General features: G+C 49.3%; 1 protein-coding gene across 5 annotated transcripts in view; it reads left to right on the forward strand.

The window, feature by feature from the left end:
* Positions 1–1,703: 1,703 nt before the first annotated feature.
* VCAN (versican) overlaps positions 1,704–12,731 on the forward strand; it is a 126,438-nt gene continuing 115,410 nt past the window's right edge. For 3 of the 5 annotated variants that reach the window (XM_083576423.1, XM_083576425.1, XM_083576426.1), the window contains exon 1: positions 1,704–2,166. The gene's annotated coding sequence lies outside the window, so the exon portion shown is untranslated. Of the gene's footprint in view, positions 2,167–3,315; positions 3,382–12,731 lie in introns of those variants that run through there. The other 2 variants (XM_083576427.1, XM_083576424.1) reach the window with 2 other exon arrangements.

Raw genomic sequence — 12,731 nt, forward strand, 5'->3', positions numbered from 1 at the left:
ATGCTTTTGGACTCCAGGTCTTCTCAGCTCCACCCCATCATGGCCAATGATGAGGAAGATGCCTTTTGTAGTTCAAAAACATCTGGAGGGGCACAGGTTTCCCACGCCTGGAAATCTTGAGGTGGGGCTGGAAGGGGGGCAGTCTTGCTCCCTCTCCGCATGTACAATTTATAATAATTGAACAGCCCTATATTCTAAACAAAATGCTTGATTAACCTGGAGGTAGGCTGTATGAATTGTGTATTGATTTGTAATGATTTGTTGGGTCTCTGGACCGTAATAAAGATTGATTGAATAATTGAACAGACCTTAATTTCGTGTGTGTGTGACCGGTACAAGCTAAAGCATGGTTCAGCTACGGAATCCCCTAAATCAGCCTTTGCAAACTTGATGCCCTGTATAGTTGTTTCAGACTACAACTCCCATGAGCTCTAGCCAACACAAAGATGCTCATCTCCCCTTTACACTTCATGTACCCTTCGCTAGGAAAGCTAGTGTCAGTACAGCACACATGCCTGCCACCACAATGATGGCTTTTAGAGAGGGCTGCCATATGTCCGGATTTTCCCAAACATTGCTGGGATTTCAAAGGCGGAAGTGGCATCTGGGGGGAATTTCTGGAAGGTGGTGGTTTGTCCTAGATCTTCAGCGAGTAAGCCAAAAAATCACGCTTATTTGGCATTGAAAGCTCAACAACTTTCAAGTTTTCCTTAAAAAAGCCAGAACAACTTTTGGGGTCTCCTGGTTTTTACTTTTTGAAATATGGCAACCCTGCTTTTAGAAGAAAACCTGGGAAACCTCAGTTTAAAGCCCTGCCAGTCCAAACTCAGAGTGACCGGAGGCAAGTCAATGCATTCTGCCCATCTTATAAAGACACTAAGTCGCATCGCAGATGCATGAGGATTGTAAAGTGCTGTGGATATGTTTGTGATATGTTTGTGATATGTCTGAAGAAGGCACTTTGTCCTTATCACAGGCTTTCCTTCAGCTTGCAGATATATTTGGAAACCCAGGAAACAGCAGTTTAATTAGAATTCCTAGAAAGTATAATGTCCCCTTTCTGGAGAGCTTCTGCCAGTCAGTGCAGACCATCCTGAGCTAGATGGACCACTAGGACAGTGGCTGGTTGGGAGTCATAATTTAACAGGGGCAATGGTTTTTCAAGAAGAGCACCCCTATACACTTTGTAACCCATCCTCACATGGGAGGGGTTCACACCACACCCCCAAATCCCACACCCCATCACAGGGGGCGTTTCACTGGTTAGAGAGCCAGTGCGGTGCAGTAGTTAAGAGGGTTGGACTAGGGCCTGGGAGAGACCAAGGTTCAAATCCCCTCTCGGCCATGAAGCTCAGGGGGTGACCCCCAGGACTGTTATGGGGTTTAATTGAGGCAGAGAACCATGCACACCCCCTTGAGCTCCTTGGAGAAAAGATGGGCTATAAATGCAATAAAATAAAAATTAGTTAATCAGAACGCTGTATGGTACATATTAGAGAAACAGAGAGGGGGGTCTCCATCCTTGTCCCACTGAAACCAGTTGCTCTCCCAGTTTGGGCGACGGAAGGTCCCCTGCTCCAGCCGCCCGGCCGCCTCTCCGGCATCCCCGGCGAGGGGCTGAAGGAGGCCGCGCTCTGCCGAGCCTCTTGGGACTTGCTGAGTCCGGCAGCAGGCTGTGGGAGGGGGCAGAGGCGAGGCGGGCGCAGGGAAGCCGCCGCCGCCGCTCTGCTCCTCCTGCCCCCCTTTGGCTCGGGGCTCGTCTGCCTTGGCGAACCTCGCCTTGCGCTGGAGGGAAGAGCCCTCCTCTCGGAGAGGCAGGGCAGGGCCCCTCCTCTGGAGCGCTGACGGTACCATGATATAATAATGATGGGTGGCGGAGCCCGCATTTGAACTTGCGGGGAAAGCGGGCTGGGTGCATCTGGGTGCCTGCAGCTCCCCAAGCCGGACTTCCACAGCCGGGGATCAGGTGTTCACCACCGGGGGGGTCACGAGGAGAAAAACTCCCGAGCCTGGACCAGCGACTAAGAAGCCCAGGGCTTGCATGAGGGCACTTCTGGATTAACAAGCACGCTGTGATTTTTATTTTTATTTTTTGGTGCTCCTTTCCAATCGTTCTTTTTTCCCTTGAATTATTTTTTCAGTCTCTGCAATAAACTGCTTTGAAAGGTAACTATACCCTCCCCTCTAATTTTCTGCATTTGTCGGGTGGGGAAGGTTCCCACCATCTAGGATTCCGCTGCTGTGGCCACTCCAGTTTACCTGCGAAACAAAGAGTTTGGGGAAAGAGAAAAGGGGGCGAGGCGGAAGGAGTGGATTGTTACTTAAAGAAAAAGAAAATCTACGGATCTGGGGCGCAAAGCAAAAGGGTTCCTTTTTGGTGGGAACCACAAGTTCTGGGGAGGGGGGGTGGGAAAGAGAGAGAGAACAAAGAAAAGTGAAAAGAATGGAGGAAGTGTGTGTGGCCGGAGTAATTGAATGGCAGGCAAGGTAGAGTTGGGAGTTTGGCGGTTCTCAAACGGTTAATGGCAGGGGGAGAGAGAGAGAGAGAAAGAGAGAGAGAGAAGTCTTTGTAGGGGCTTGAATGCACAAAGCGGCGCTGGAGGAAGGAGGTGGTAGAAAGCCGGGTGGGTTTCATTATTATTACGATGATTATTGCACTGATCAGGTTCGGCTGAATGGGCTTGAACAGCCCGCGAGGATGGTGGTGGCGAGGATGAGAGACCGCTTCCCAGCCACGCTGAGGTGGCTTGGGGGATTCCTGGGAAGCAGCCTTCCTCCTCCTCCTCCTCCTCAGGTTGGGGTGGGGGTCTCGGGAGATCTCCTGGGAAAAGGGGGTAACAGAGAACAGAAACCCTCCAGCCCCACTGGTAGGCGACCAGGAGGAGGAAAGGGGGTCTCCCCCTCGTCCCCTCCCCTTGGCACCCCAGCCGGCTTCAACTGGTCTTGAGGAACATTTCCACGTTTCTTTCCCACCGTCCTTCTCCTGCTCACCCACCGACATCCTTTTTTTGTGTTTTAAAGTGTGCGGGGAGAGAAATGGGGACGTTGAACTGGCGGGGGAAGCCCCTCCGGTGAAGCAGGAAAGCGTTGGGGAAGTGACCGGAATTCCCTTTGCATCGGCATTTGGTTCAGAAAGAAACGTGAATGCGAGGCATCTGTCTGTCTGTCTCTAATCAGTTTCCTACCCAGATTTCCGAAAGGAGTTGCTGGAAAGGAGTTCAAGAGGCTAGAACGCTTTGAGGAAGTGGGAGGGAGGGGGAGATTAAGGGGGGGGGGAGAGCCAACCCCCAAACTTTAATCTTGACCCACTGCTCCAGATTGCAAAACGCATCATCCCGAGGGGGAGGCAACTCCATCCAGAACTGAGTTCAGACTTGGCAGGTCAGAAAGAGCGAATGTGCAACATGGAAAAAACTGAGGGTGGGTGTGGTGGTGGTGCGGGGGGGGGGGAAGGGGATGGAAAGAGTAAGAGTTTTGTTTTCTTGCACTGAAACGTTGTGTCGGAGGATGGAGCGTTGTTTTGTCTGCTTCGGGCCGGTTGCTTATGTTTCAGGCGTGCTGGAGGAGGAGGCGGGCGGGGTGGAGAGAATCTTTCCCCGCTCGGGTTTGCTTTTGGTGCGCGCCTGTGTCTCTGCGCAAGGGAGTTTGCGTCGGGGGGAGAAGCTCCTCCGAGGTTTCTTCTGTGCAAAAGGAGCGATGTGCAACTTCCCAAGGCACCGCCAGCCCCTCTGGCGGGCTCCAAAATGTCACCGGGGGTGGGGCGGCGGCGGGTCAGGATTTTCTCCGCGGCAGGAAAAGTCTATGTCATCGCCATCGGTTCGGCAAGGAACTGCTTCTTCCCCCAGCCCAGCTGCTTTCTTTTAGACAGACTTCCCAGCCCTCCCAGTCCGGATGGGGGGGGGGAAGGGATTTTTTTGGCAGATTTTTTAAAAAGTTGGCTGGAGCTGGGGGGAAAAGCCCATCCAAAGACGCCCCCGCGCATCCTCCTCCTTCCAGGGTCCGGGACGCGATCTCTTCTTCCCCATTTTACAGGAAGTCCTGCTTGAGCAAATGAATGGGCCGCTTTGCAAAGAGGGCTCCGCCGCTTGCAGCTTCCTGGTCCAGTCCCTTTCGGGTTCCGATGGACCACGCTTTAAAAATCCCAGGACGTAGAAAGGGCAGGTTTGAAAGCGCGGAGCGCTCACCTCATCCACCCCGAAGTCGGAAATCTAGGAATCGGACACTTTTTTGATAGACCCTCGGCTCCCCCTGCTGGGGAAACTGCGAAGGAAGGCTGGAGGCGGGGAAGGGAAAGTTCATTCACACAAGTATTCTTGTGCAAGCATCTTCTCTCACTAGGGAGAACACGATACTTGCCCGCATTACGCTACTTTGGGGATTCTTAATGCCATAAGAGATCACCAGTTAATTCCAGCTAGCCGTCTTCCCGATCATTTAGCAAGTTTTTTACGGTTCCTTTCCATGCGCAACTTTTCTTGAACTTGGAACGGAATGCTATTACCGTAGGGAATAAACGTTCCGTACGTACCACAAACGTTGTGGGGAATAAATTTTGCTATCGTAACGAAAAGATAATTTATCAGTTCATTCAAGCTCCGTTTGAACCGGCTCAATTTGAGCAAGGAGTCTCAGATTTTATTTATTTATTTAATGCCGGAGCGAAAGTCTGGAGCACGTGAAAAGTAATAATACAGAGGCGTGGACTCCGGACTAGTCTGATCAAGCGATTAGCGATGCATTTGCATGTGTGAATGAATGAGCCTTTGCAGATCACAAAGAGAATATTCACACATGCGGGCACGTCCTAGCATTTTGAAGATAACTCTTATTTTCAGCGGAGCCAGTTCACACATTGGATTTAAAAAGCCGCATGCACGTGGGAACTGACTCCTTGAGCATAGTCAGGGTGTCTGTGTGTGTGTTTGGAGGGGGTGCTGTGGGGCGTTCTTTCCTGCAGCACACATCTGGAAGTAGGGATCGGGCTTTCAAGTAAGCAGGCAAGTCTTTCCGGCAGACTTTATTTACTTTTTCATGCAGCCAGGCTGCGGTATCTGTATCTCTCCAGATGTTTCGGGACTCCAGCTCCCAGCAGGATGACCAATGGGCAGGAATGATGACGGGCCACCCACCGGCTCCGAGTCCCTGCCATAGAGCATCGCCAGGGTACAAGACCCCGAGTTGCTTAGTCTCATGTCCGCGAGGAGCATACCGTTGGAAACAGGAACCCCAGCTGCCCCCCAACCTTTCCGTTCATCTTGCCTCTGACCACCTTTCCTATTCCACGCGGACTCCCTTAATTCGAATCTTGCTTCCTTCCCACTTAATGACCCGAGTCCTTTCTCTTTCTTTCAAAAATGGAAACGAAACCAACACGTGATAAGAAGCCCCGGTTGGGATCTTTTGGACCCGAGGCTTTTAGCTGCCTCGGAGTGATGCGTAATAAGACGCGCTCCAAGACAGGCAGCGAAACCCACGTTTCCTTGGCGAGAGAAAGAAAAGTCTTGTTCCGCTTTTCTTCCGGAGCGGGCGGGCGCGAAAGGGCGAAGAGATCCCCACAGACTCCCCCTAGACACTCTGCACAAATGCAGTTCCCGATGAAGATGGGTCCCGCCTCTGAGAACGGGGGCAGGAGGGACCGTGTCACATTTCGGATTTGATTCCCAATGGAGATGGAGCCAGGAATCTGGCAAAAAGGCTGAGCAGTCCCAGCCAGCTGTTGTTAAAAATAAAATAAATCCGGGATCCATATCGCGCCCCTTTCCCACTCCCCATAGCAGAGCAGGACCTGGAGGTGGGGGGCGCGCCCTGGGCGTCGCCTCCTGCTTACTCCCGCCTTGCCTGGGAGCGGGAGCCTGGGAGGTCTGGTTCCCCCGGAGCCACGTGGCCTGAGGAGGTTCAGCTGGGAGACAGTCTTGCTCCTCCTTTGTCCTTGCCTGTCTCGTGTGAAGTTAGGAGCTGCTGCGGAGCAGTTTGCCCGGCGCCTTTTGTCCAACGACGACAAGAGCCAGGAGAGAGAGAGGGAGAGAAAGAAAGAGAGGGGGAGAGAAGGGCTGAAAGTCAGAGAGGTGACCCGGGAGTTGGCGTTCCGAGATGCTCACGGAATATTAAGGTCTTCTGCAACAGCGGCTGCGGAAGGCGGCGTGCATCCCGCGGGTTGCTTTATTAGCGACATGGCCAGACTGAATGGGGGTGGCAGGGGAGGACACGGGCAATCGCAAGTGGAAAGAGGCCACCGTGGGGCGAGGTGCCATTGCGAGCAGTTGCCAGGATTAGCTGGTTTGTTCCCCCACCCCCACCCCAAGAGTGCTGTGGGAGACTTTCCTGGTTTGCTATGACATCAGCTTCCGAAGACAGCCAATGAAACTGCTTGCTTCACATGCAAGAAGCAGACAAAGAATGTCTTAGGTGGGAGTAGGAGGAGAGGCCCGCTGAATCAGACCAAGCAAAGAGTCTGTCTCGTTCTGCATCCAGTTTCCCACAGGGGCTGCCCAAATGCTTTGGGGAAGCAACAGTCCTCTTCCGTTGTTTTAATCCCCCACCATCTGGAACTCAGAGGTATAGTGCCCCTGAATCTGGAGGCTCCATCTAGTCACCCTGACTTACAGTCAGAGACGGAGATTTTTGTCGTTGATTTGTCTTGTATTGTTTAGTCATTTAGTTGTGTCCGACTCTTTGTGACCCCATGGACCAGAGCACTTTTAAAACTGGATTGTAGTGGGGATTAGGAATGGCCAATGAAGTAGGTTGTTGCCTTCAGAATAGCAGGGCCATGTGAAAAATGTTTAAATATATCCCAGTACAATTTCAAGTATCATCACAGCACAGTTAATGCTTTCTCTCTTTCTCTTTGGTGTTGAAAACCAACAGAGCTAGTCTTTTGAGCCTGTTCTACAACAAGTGTTAGGATCAATGTATTGCACAGCAAAGGGATATGGTAACACCTCACCCCACCCCAGTAATTCACTTGTTACTGCTGTGTACATTGAGCTACCTGGGGCACACGAGGAATGAGGATACAGTACTATAGAAAATATCAGGGCAGCACAACCAATATATTTTGTGTCATCTTCCTTAAGAGGCCACCTTCCTTTAAGAAACAATCACCATTAGGTCATCTAATGGTTATGTATAGGGCAGATTTGAATCATAAACTACCTTTTATGTACCACTGCTCTGACCTGACCAATTGTACCTTTACATCTTATCCACATACTGCCAGCTCTCAAAGGCATGTTGTCACCCTAGGAAAACTACATCCTCTCAGCTGACATTCCCCAGTTGTCCACATGTAGACACACAGGCCCTGCAAGCAGTTGCACAGAGACCCATTGCAACACTCCCAACAACTCATCCTTGCTACTGGTATCCCTGGAATTGCTCTCCACAGCTGATGTTGCTTCCACCCCCCTTGCACCAAGCTCTGGAGCCTAATTTTTCTTGTGATTCTGTCTGGAGCCTTCAGGATTCCTTGATAGACTCTGCCTCCCCCTCTGTCAATGGGTTTCATGCCTCCCCCTTGGAATTTCAAGGGTACCCAAAGTATGTTGTGATGGCCTAGACACCCAACAGCTGGATGATGTCAAATTTGATAAAACTCGTTACCTGTTTAGAAGGGAAGGGGCACAAGACCTCCCTTTTCCAAGCTGAAAGGGAGTCATATTCAGCCACACCACAATGTTCCAAAGCAATGCATCAGTTCTATCAAACCCGACAGCATGTTCCCCACAGAGCACAAAGTGCACAAATGTGTGACCCTGTCCTTCTAGAATTTGGATGGGAAATTATGGGCTCAGAATGACCCTCCACTGCCGTGGCAGGGGGTTTCTAAATGCACAGAGATTCTCCTTCTATTTTGCTCCCCCTCCCAGTTCTCCATGCAGACTCTGACTTTGTACATAAATATGATTTAGTCATTAGTACTTATTTATCATCATGCGTTAAGTCCTAGTCGTCAAACATCACAGGAGGCCAATAAACACCTTGAAATAGTCAAGAGTGCAAAGGCAAATAGGACCAGGGGTCAAGATGGATGCACTGACCCAGGTAATCTTCTCAGTAATCCTTGCTGAGAGAGATGCCAGGCTGGGAACTCAAAGGGGACCTGCCATTTGTCTGGATGGACTGAGCCTCAGTGATGGATAGGCAGCAATGATGTAACCACTTGGGTAGATATGCAAATGAGGAGTCCTGCAGTGATGGAATGATCAGACAGTGCCTTTGTGTGGAGATGGGAGCAGTCCTCTTTCGTAGACTCCTTCCAGTTCCGATGTTGTCGCATCCCATGGCAGCCTATCAATGGCCATGTTCCCGCTGATGATCAGAATGAAAGAGCTCTCTATATGGAGGGACATTCCAGGTGCAGGATTAGCAGGAAAGGAGACGGATGTCTGCCGCTGCTGCTGCTGCAACAACATGAATGTTATGATGACTGCCTCAGTGTATGGCTATTTCTAGATGGGGACAGACGGTGATATGAATCGGAGAAGTTTGGCATAACGTAGAGTTCAGCACAGGTCCCTGTAAGCAAGCCAGTATTCATCATCATTCGGTCCTCCCTGTACTGAAACAGGATGAACATGTGGGATTGCTTTCACATACCTCTTTATCCTCAGACCTTTTGAGATATTCCATCATTCAGGGATATCCCACACAATGTGGAAAAGAGATGTTTGCATCAAGTGTTGCAGCAAAGAACACAATGCCATTTGAAGCTGACCTGAGTGCTTGCAAACAAACCTTGTGCAATAACAAAGTGCCTAGGAGCTGGGCATTTGCTGTCTCTGTAAATCATAGAATCATGGAATTGTAGAGATGGAAGGGACCACGAGGGCCATCTAGTCCAACCCTCTGCAATGCTGGAATATTTCAAATAGTTTTCTCTTTTCAGAACTGATTGTGTGCACTGGACATATAGTAGACATCTGTTTCTGTATCATCTGAAACATCCTTCCTATTTCCTTGTCACATGAAATGGGAAGAGTGTCCCTGATCCAATTTTTGGGGGTGGGTGGGAAGAGTATCTCATCATTTCAGGCTTTAATATTTAAATCTGATGTTCCTTCAGCACATTCATGTTTTTGCATGCCAGCCTTATTGCAGAAGGATTCTTAATACGGTGGCGGCTAACAGGTGTCCCTGCTAATGCATTTGAAAGATCAATACTTCATTATATCTTTGCACATTTTAGGAATATTTAGCAACTTGGCGATAGATGGGGGTGAATCTGAATAGTTTTATTGTGTAGTTTTGAAGATTCTTGTTAACAGATTTTTAAAAAGACTTGACCCACTTGAAGAATGGAGAGCAGATATTCTAGGACAGACTTTGCCAGCCTGGGGCCCTCCAAATGTTCTCAGCATTCTGGCCTTTGGCTGTGCTGGTGAGGCTGATGGGAACTGAAGTCCAAAACATCTGGAGAGGTTGAAGAAGGCTGCTCCAGGCACTTTCGAGGCTACATCTGCACTCTACATTTAAAGCAGGATCGTAGCACTTTAAACAGGCATGGCTGTCCCCAAAGAATCCTGGGAACTGTCATTTGTTGATGGGAGAGCTGAAATTCCCCCTAGCAAGCTAATTTCTCCAAATTTCCCTAGGAAAGAGGGAGCAATTTCTAAACAACTTTGGGAACTGTAGCTCTGTGAGGATATTAGGGTTTTCCTAACTCTCTGCACCCTTAACAAACTACAGCTCCCAGGATTATTTGGGGGAAGCCACAACTGTTGAAATAGTATAATAGTGTTTTAAATGTCTGGTGTGGAGATGGACAGATTCATTATAATATCTATACCCAGGAGCAGTACTATTTTTATAGGAAAAAAGGTGTCTGAACTCACCATGAACACTTTCCTTGTTCTCTTAGAATGGCGATGGTGCCCACCTGAGAGGTGCTAGAACCAGAGCTTTTTTCAGCTGGAACTCGCTGGAACTGTACTGGCCTATAAGTAAAAGAAATCCAAACTCCACCGTAGAGCAATATTTTTATTAGGCCAACCAACATGCCATAAAACTGTGTGCAAACATTTTGAGTTCTTCAGAACTCTTCATCAGACCAGATGCTGCCAGATGTTTCACCACCAGCCAACTCTCTCTCCCTCACACTTCCTTTGTTTACCATAGTATGATGAGTTATGGAGAACTCAAAAGCTTCCACACTCACACTCTTTTTGTGACATTCTAGTTGGCCTAAGGAAGGCATTGCCTTAATATGAATTTGGGGATTTTTAAAATTTTTTTTACACTTTAGCTAAAAGGAGAGAGAGATTTGACCACATGACTGTCCTCGGGCAAGGCATTCTACTCCTAAGAATATACCCTCCAACGTTTCTTCAATGAAAAAAGGGACTTCCTAAGGGAAAGCGGGACATTCCAGGAACAAATCAGAAACCAGGACGGCTTCTGTAAATCTGGGACTGTCTCTAGAATATAGGGACACTTGGAGGGTCTGAGTAAGGAACCCCTTTCCACCCACCCATCTATCCAAAGTGGGCCAAAAGTCTGCTAGGCTGGCTTGCCTCACAGCAAAATAATAATAATGCAGTAGAATTATTATTATTTATTGAATATATATATATACACTGCCCAATACCCAGAGGTCTCAGGGCAGTTCACAGAACAAAATCAAAATATAAAACCACAAAATATATATTCAAAATAAAAACAACAAGCCAATACCACCCCCCAGAAGGTGCTTCAGCACATAGAGCCCCTTCTCTGCCTTGCTTACTTCCAAGATCCCAAGCGTCGCAGCTCAGACAGGCTACGGCTCGTTCTGGTCCTCCAAATCTATGCTTCCAACTCTCATACCTGGACTAGGGTGAGCTGAGCCCAGTGGGAGAAGCGTCAGCAGAGGTGGCGGCTGCTAAGAGAGGCCCAGTGAGCCCAGTGCCAGTCCCACCTGCTTGCCTGCCTGGCATTGGTCAGGGGCTGTGGGGGTGCCGGCCCAGGCTGTGCTGCCCACCCTTCCCCTGAAGCACCTGGGCTGGTGACAGCGACTGCCCTGGCAAGGCTAGAGCCACACACAATATGGTGGAGTTGAGCATTGCTGCTGCTGCAGGTAGCTACCACCTTGGCACATCTGGGGCTCCCGTCCCAGTACTCTCCCTGGGGCCACCAAAATCAGCCTCGCGGGAGACGTGTGGCCCATGGGCTGTGTGTTGGACCACTTCTGGTTTAGTTGGAGTCTCCGTTATTGTAATCCATTGGTAATCCTTTAGAGCAGGAACAAACTACCGGTAGCTAGGTCCATCTGTGACTGAATGTTTCCTTGCTTTAGTTGTGCAGCGTCTCTGGCTGCATTCAGACGACACTTTATTCTGTGTTCTCAATTTCCTTATTGGATAATTTCTGTGTTCTATGTGCTCTTTCACATGTTGCAAAAGCAACTTCTGAAAATCGGGATTCAATGGAAGTTAAGCACTCATTCTGTTTTAATTGCTTCCAGAAAAAATCCATTTGCAACCTCGTTAACCTAGAAAATCGTGGGAGCTTTGTGCTGTAATTTTCCTATGGTTTTCCATGGATCGTGCCATGTGATGAAATCTGGGGTAATATTCTTGAATACAGTCCTTTCCTGACATTTTCACAGGGAAACAGAAGCCCACATGTGTGTAATGGGTGGCAACATGTCCAGTGATGTTAACTGTTGTGTCACAACACACCCACTGAAATTCAGCATGACATGGCAGTACAGTATGTTGATGAAAAAGCCACAGTTCCTTAACACATTGGGTAATGCAGTGTAAAAGGAACATTAGAAACTGGTATAGAAGCACTAGCATTGTAACCAGGAAAACTAATGCAATAATGCCCATGTCTGAATGCACTCTCTGTCTAAATAAGAACCCTGGAATATCAGTGTTTTGTGTGTTTTTGTGAGTGTGTGCAGGTGACAGGGAGCTGCAAGAGGAGCCAGGCCAGTTGGTCCATAGAATCATAGAATTGTAGAGTTGGAAGGACCCTGAAGATCACCTAGTCCAACCCCCTGCAGTGCAGGAATATGCAGCTGTCCCATATGGGGATTGAACTTGCAACCTTGGCATTATCAGAACTACGTTCTAACCAACTGAGCTAACCAGGGTCCATCCACACTTCCCCCTCCCTCACATGACTGTATATACTGTAGATTCCGGCGTATTAGGTGACTGGGCGTATAAGACGACCCCCCCCAAAATTGGCAGCTGCCAATTTGGGGGGTAGACTTATATGCCCAGTCTTATACACGGCAGCTTCACTGGGCAGCGGCAGTGGGTGGCGGGCTCTGCACTGGGAGGAAGCTGCCTGGCAAAGCTGCCGCTGCCGCAGCAGTGGGTGGTGGGCTCCCCGCCGTGAGGAAGCTGCCCAGCAAAGACGGCTTATCACTGGGCAGCTTTGCTGGGCAGCTTCCTCCTGGTGCAGAGCCCACCGTCCACTGCCACTGCCCAGCAAACCCAGACGACCCCCGACTTTTTAGAGGATTTTCCAGGGTTAAAAAGTCATCTTATACACCAGAATCTACGGTATATGCAATGGGGAGAATGGATATCTAGGGCTTGACTTCCTGACATCCACACATCAAATCTGCACAAGATATAACCCAATAATTTGAGCACAGCCTACCAGGCCTGCCAGTAACTCATTTCTGCAGCTCCTGTAAAGCAGCAAAAACAGAAGGTTGACAGTGGTTGGCTCCACACATGGCTGGTGGGCTCTTTTTTTTGCTTGGTCAGATAGCAATTATGCAGGCTTCTGCTCTG

The sequence above is a fragment of the Podarcis filfolensis genome (genome assembly GCF_964270895.1).
Source record: "Podarcis filfolensis genome assembly, chromosome: 11".
Taxonomy (NCBI): Eukaryota; Metazoa; Chordata; class Lepidosauria; order Squamata; family Lacertidae; genus Podarcis; species Podarcis filfolensis.